The 6,419-nt window shown below is 43.9% G+C and overlaps 1 non-coding gene across 1 annotated transcript; it reads left to right on the forward strand.

Annotated features, from left to right (window-relative positions):
• The first annotated feature begins 5,224 nt into the window (after positions 1-5,224).
• On the forward strand, positions 5,225-5,297 carry trnC-GCA. The gene has a single exon. It is a non-coding gene; the product is annotated as a tRNA-Cys (tRNA).
• The last annotated feature ends 1,122 nt before the right edge of the window (positions 5,298-6,419 follow it).

The raw sequence follows: 6,419 nt of genomic DNA on the forward strand, positions 1-6,419 counted from the left end.
CGCATCTTTGCCCTTTCTATTAGTAAGGTTTTCAAACAAAAGGCGAAACTTGATTGAGTTGGTAGTCTAACAGCTACCCGCCTTCAGCTGGCTGAAACGTGCTTCACCTTAAGAGAGAGACTTTTTCTTGCTGATCGGTTCATTGGCAACGACAGATAGGCGCGATCAAAACATTGCTAATATGAGACCACCCTCTACCGGAGGGATCAGTTTGACCGGGGCTCAAATCAGACTTCGCCGAGGAATGAGAAACTTAGGACCTCCGTACGTAAACTTGCTAATCGAAAAAATGCGCATTACCCTTATTTCTCCCAACATCATTCTCAAACAAAGTAGGGATTGAGTGGGTTCTTTCTATCTCCCGGAGGAGGGAGGGGATAGTCTGTGTTTGGTTTTGGGATCAAAAGATGGTTGCTGAAACAGCTAACAGGGAATGGCCAGCCGCAGCAATGGAAGGTTGCCCAACCGCGTATATGTTCGAAAAAGTCATCTGTTTCATTCCATTACCCATTCCAAAAGCTTCGCTTTAGCTACTAAACAAGCAAAGCCTGAGGTAAGAAGTCGCTTAAGCGAAGCTTTCGGTAGTTGACTCGCTAAAGCTCTTCGAGCTTTTGAGCTTAAGCGATCGGAATGTAATCGCTTATTAGAAGCTTTTGTTAACAGTGGAAATGAGCCTATCCCTATTAGACCGCTCCTGACCCTCGGGAGGAAAGAAAGCATTTGAACAAGACCATCACTAAACCATATTGACTATCTGAAAGCCTACCTTCCAAAGCTAATCATCTCTGTCAACAATTGGTTCACATTCCTTCCCTGCTAACCGTGAACAGAATGCAGAGTTGGGTACTCAGGAGTTTCTAGTTAAAAGACTACTTTCTTAGACAGTAATATGTATATATTTCTATCTATAGGACTAACGAACTCTTTCCATCTTCAGGTTAAGAAAGAAGTTAGCGGAAGAAGTCACTTCATCGCTTTCGGACTAGGCAGGCTGTTTCTATTAGGTTTGATGGGTACTAAATAGCGAGTAAACCCATCTATCTAGAGTAGGAGTTAACCGGCCTTTTTACAGTCAAAAAGAAAGAATAAAGACTTGTATTGTAGGAAATTGAATTGCCAGTTGGTTTTTTTCCTACCAAGAAATGGGAGTTTTAGGCATATGAAGGACTCTTACTATATTTTCATTGATCGTAGCTAATTAGGCGGCTACAACCGAAGAAGCAGAAGAAGTAGCTGCTACCGCTCCGTGGGCTTCTTCTTTTTTCTGAGTCTGCTCGAAAGGTAACTCGAGAGTAGAAAGAACTCGAATAGAGTATGACAGAACCAGTAGCTTTGAGCTTTCACTTCAGCTCTTGTTCACAATCCAGCTGCTATTGAATCAGCGTAAGGAGATGCCGATGAGGGTACAATAGAAAAAAGAATGAGCTTTTGTTCAGAGCTTGAATAAGAATTTCCGTAACTCCAGGATTCCTATGGTAGGGCATCCAGGACCGGTGAGAAGTTCGGCTAAGCCGGAAAGATGGATCGAGTTTCCCCTAAAGATTTACTTTAGGACTGAAAGAAGCCGGTAGCAAAGGAAATGGCAGCAGTGCTTTCTATAACATAACCGTTTTTAGGTCTTCGTTGATCACTTCTGCTTAATTAAAGAACTTCTCTATCTCGCTTTCTAGGTTTCGAAAGAGAATAGTAAGTTCTTGTGAACGACTCCGATGCTATTTCTATTTAATAAGAGTTGGAGGATATGAAGTCGCTAAAGCGAAGCTTTTGGACAGGTATAATTGAACAAATTGGTCGGCCTTATTGTCACGACGCCTGATCATCTTACGATGAAAAGCAGGTATATTCCGGGGTAAACCACAACGAGTAAGCGAGATAGGGTGAGGTAAAGTAAAGCCTCAGACCGGTCAAAAGAGCCTCTGTAATACCTCATCAGACAGGTAGCGGAAGCAGAATATAAAGACCGGCGTTCCTCCACCCAGCCCTACGTCTAAACTCATAATGCAGGGGGTATTTTAGCTACACCCATTCCCAGATTCTATTTCATAGATAGAAAGAAAGGAGAGCTCAGATAGAGCTGCAGTTCCAGGTTCTGAGGGTCAAAAAGCCAAAACGCTTCTACTACTTCGTTGAGACTACTCTTAGTATCAAATTTCCTCAATGCTTCCGGTTCATCAACCAATTGCTGCCCATAAAAGAGACTTGTCGTAGATAAGCTCTGCTTTTTAGTCAAAGACTAAGTAAAAAATTATGAGTGAGAAGGTTCCACTCGGAAAGGCCTTCGAGTCTAAACTAATACTATCACTTAAATTACTTGATCGAATTGGCACAGCTCCTCCAGTCTCAGATCCCATTGCTTTCGATCAGTCGCTCCTTGATAGACTTGTAAAGTGCTTTATCTCGTGAAATCAATAATAGTTCTTAAAGGTAGTTTACTTGCTTACTCTCTTGAGAGTAAGGGAGTTTTTACTTACTTACTTGTTAGAGTAAAGGGAATCCGCTCATAAGTCGAAGACTAGATCCGCTTTTTTTGACTATGTATACTCCCCGGATCAGTCGGTAGATCTTAGACCTTCTCAAAAAAGGAAAGGTGTGAAAGCGGTTAAGAATTCTTTCTATTCTAATAGAGAAAATCAGTCCTTAAGCTTCGCTTAAGCGATTACATACGTTCATACCGGGTCTAGGCCTTTCTTTGTGTAGTTCCTATCAGAATCAGAGCTCCTCTTTCTTTGCTATTGCTTCTGTTGAATGGTTGGGGGGCGAGTACAGTCTCTTGATCCTCTATCCCTGCCCGAATTGGGCATTTAGCTACGAGAAGAACTCATCATCATCTCCTTTGATCCCGCTCGAGTGGGAATATAGGAAAGGTGAATACCCCGATGAGACCATTCTTGAATCTTGAACCCGACCAAAAGCTTCGCTTAAGCGACGTAGTACCTTTTCTGCGTCATCGTCTTCCGGAGCGCCGGGCTCGGCTGGCCCGCGTGGAGCCGAGGGGCCGTCGGCACCAATCCGTTGCCCGGGCCGCTCCATAAAAAAGCTAGCCCATCTATGGAAAAGCCATAAAAAAGTACTACCTAAAAAAAATGAGGAGATGTAATAGCTAAAGCTATGCTTTTGGAGATTCGCTAAAGCGAAGCTTTTGGAAGAGATTTAGGCAACTTACGAGTCTTAACTGACCTACCGGACAGGTACCACTTATCTGGCAGCTAAAAACTTGCCGGTTTCCAAGCGCAACTCGATGCTACTTTAACACAAGGGCCGGTGTCCATCATTTCAAGTGGCATCTCTGTTTGCGCACATTGGAGAAAGTGCTCCGCTAGTGAAATCGGTCCATTGACACCTACAATTGTTTCACCAAGGCCGAGCACTCTTCTCGATCCAATCCAATTTGTGGGTGCACTCTCGCCCTTAAGTGGTTGAAACCTCTATGTGGAAAAGTTTCTTATTTCGAAATGAATGGCATTCTAGAAGCTCTCACTCAAACAAGGACTTCCTATACTGTACTAACAGCAGAGTCAGTGGAAGTAAACAACCTCCTACTGACGTTCCCCTAGCGGGTGAACTACCAATAGCGATTGAAGCTCCTTATGCCTGGTTCCGCTCTCCCCTAAAAACGAAAGCAACTTAGCTACTAGTCCGAAAGCCAGAAGCCGAAGGCCAATGACACTAGCTAACCAACTGAGAGAGCTGCCCTAGATGAATTAGTTGCGGCAAGAGCGGCTAGCTAACTAGCTGATAGAGATGCCACAGCTCCTTCTTCAGGAAGAGCTGCAAAAGCGAATACCACTACGTTAGCTGCCTCCTTTGCTGATAGAGCGGCAGAAGGCGGGTACGACGTTTCTGCTTATATCCCGTTCCTCCTTGATATAGACGAATGCCCCTTCCTATAACAACCTGACGCACTGCGATGCCGGAGGGGCACCTCCGATTTCTGGTCCCCTTCGCGTAACTTTCATTCCTTAGTTTGAGCTTGCTTGCGAACTAAGAAGGAACGAAGTCGCTTAAGCGAAGCTTTCGGTTGGTTAAGCTTATTTAGTTTAGGAGTGCCGGCTCCAGGATATTGAATATCTGGGACTGAGAGTGCCAGGCTGCGACCCATCTTTGCAAAGCAAGAGCGAGGCCAAGAAGCAGCAGCACTCGTACACTAGAAGGATTTGGGTATAGAGCTCCTTTCCTTCAAAGGCCTAGCATAGGGAAAGAGATTTCGCTTTGGCTTTGGTTCGCTTCACCGTGTGACTATGGTTCCTGTGGTCTTGTTCAAATAGAATCACTTTGGGTGCTATCACATAGCCCTAAGCAGGGCAAGGAAGGTCTCTAATCGACAACAGAGAGATATGCCAATTAGCGGCACACTTACTATAAACCTCTTTTCGTTAAATCATATAGTAAGACAGAATTCTTATCTTAGTGACTCTTATCCAATCTCTTTAGGGAGAGAATGACTCATGGGTATGGGTCAGGAACAGTATGAAATTTCTTTTCACTCTTATGAGATGGGAGGAATAGCGTAGTTTGTTTCGTACCCGAGTTAAAGACTTGCCTTTCTTTCCAAAAGCTTCTAATAAGCGAGTAAACAAAAGCTTCGCTTAAGCGACTACATACCTCTTTATAAAAAATTCTCAGTCTAGTTCGCCACAAGGGATGAAAGCAAGGAAGGCAGTTCCAAGAATGAAAGGGAGTTTTCACTTTGAACATATAGGGAAAATACTGGCTTGTACTTGATTCGTTGAAACAAAGAAATCGGTCAGTCGATGGCTTTCAACTAATCTCTTTCTTTGCCTACGGGATGTGCACATGAAGAACTCTTATCTAAGTAGTATGCTTTCTAGTTCAAGTAGCAATTCCTGTCTCTGCTTCTAAAGTAGGGGGCCTTTATCTCCTCCCTCCCGGCGCCCCCATTAGTTAATATACTAAATTGGAAAAGAATTCCAGGTCATTCAGATTTCAGGTTCGGGGTATAGATGGAACCGAGAGGGAAGAAAGAGTCCGGTTTCAGAGGCTTGATCAACTGTGTAATCATGGATCATCAAGAAATCCCTAAATGCTTCTTTATACTGTCGCCACGGAAAAGGTTCAGGTAGGGAGAACTCTTATATTCTCAAGTTTTATATAGTCTTTATGAAAATCCATCTCCACCTATGTTGTGTCCTTTCTCCCAAAGCATTCCGGCATCTGTTATTCTTGGTCTCTCCCTGTGAAGCAAAGTCGGACATAGAATTGATAGGGAACCGTAGCCAAGTGGCTAAGGCATGAGTCTGCAAAACTTCTATTCGTCGGTTCGAATCCGACCGGTTCCTGCAGCGCCATTCTATTTAGCGATTACATACCGAAAGCTTCGCTTTAGCTATTACAAACCTCAGCCCTTGCTTGTTTTAAAGCTAAAGCTATGCTTTTGAATAAAGCGAAGATTTTGGAAAGAAATCTACCCCTTATTGTTAGCCTTCCTTATCCTTTTTTAGCTAAGGTTATGAAATAGCTTAGTGCACTAAGTAATTTCATTTCCTTACCCTCAGAGGTGAATCGTTTACGGGTTTAGGATAAAGCAGTCTAGATAAGAAGACCCACCCGACTGTAACCTTCGATCTCTTCCGGCATCTGATAGTTCCGGTATACATGGTTGGAACTCAACCCTACTCCCATTTAGTAGCTAGGCACTGCTATCTGTCGGAAAGTTCAGGCAAAACTACATCTTGTCCTTCCTATCAGGTAAGTAAAGAAGTCGCTCCACCGATCTATCGAACTTTCGCATGCAAGAAGGCAGCTGTCACTCAGAGGAGACGGGGAATGGAATGAACAAGTCAATTGGCAGAGAAGGTAATCTTGCTTCCGACAGCTCAAAGACAGAGGAAAGGGGATCGAATCGATCTTGGATGTGCAGATCGAAGTAAGCAAAATTGCTTTACCTTAAGCTTTGGAGACGTTCTCAGCAACTCCAAGATAGATATGTGGGCAGGTAACTTACTGAGATGACCGAGAAGATCATACTCCGGCTGTGTGGCTACCTTTTCCGCTTGATCGGCAACCCTTTCTTCTTGGGTCAGGTCGTGCATAGATCCTTCCCGTCTTGGTGACAGGATTGATTTCGTGACCAGCTTTTGGCTATTAAAGATGCAATCGTAGCTTCCTTCGGTTCTGGAGGTTGCTTTCTTCGAACTATCGTAGTAGATCTTCTGGTATGTAATCGCTTATGCGAAGCTGTTGGGAGTGCTAATTTGCTTACTCGTCCCGAGTATGGGAGTAGGGGAGTCTTAGTCAAATTACCCGGGAGACTCTTATTAGCTCCTATTGATTAGAGGTTCTATGCCGACGGTTCTATTTACAGCGTAGGATTTGACGATCGTAGTATGATTGATTCCCTCGAAAAGCCTGAGTCCCTCGCTAAAGACAAGGTAGCCCCTCGCGCTCAAGACAAGAAAGTG

This window comes from Spinacia oleracea, mitochondrion (genome assembly GCF_020520425.1).
Source record: "Spinacia oleracea mitochondrion, complete genome".
Lineage (NCBI taxonomy): Eukaryota > Viridiplantae > Streptophyta > Magnoliopsida > Caryophyllales > Amaranthaceae > Spinacia > Spinacia oleracea.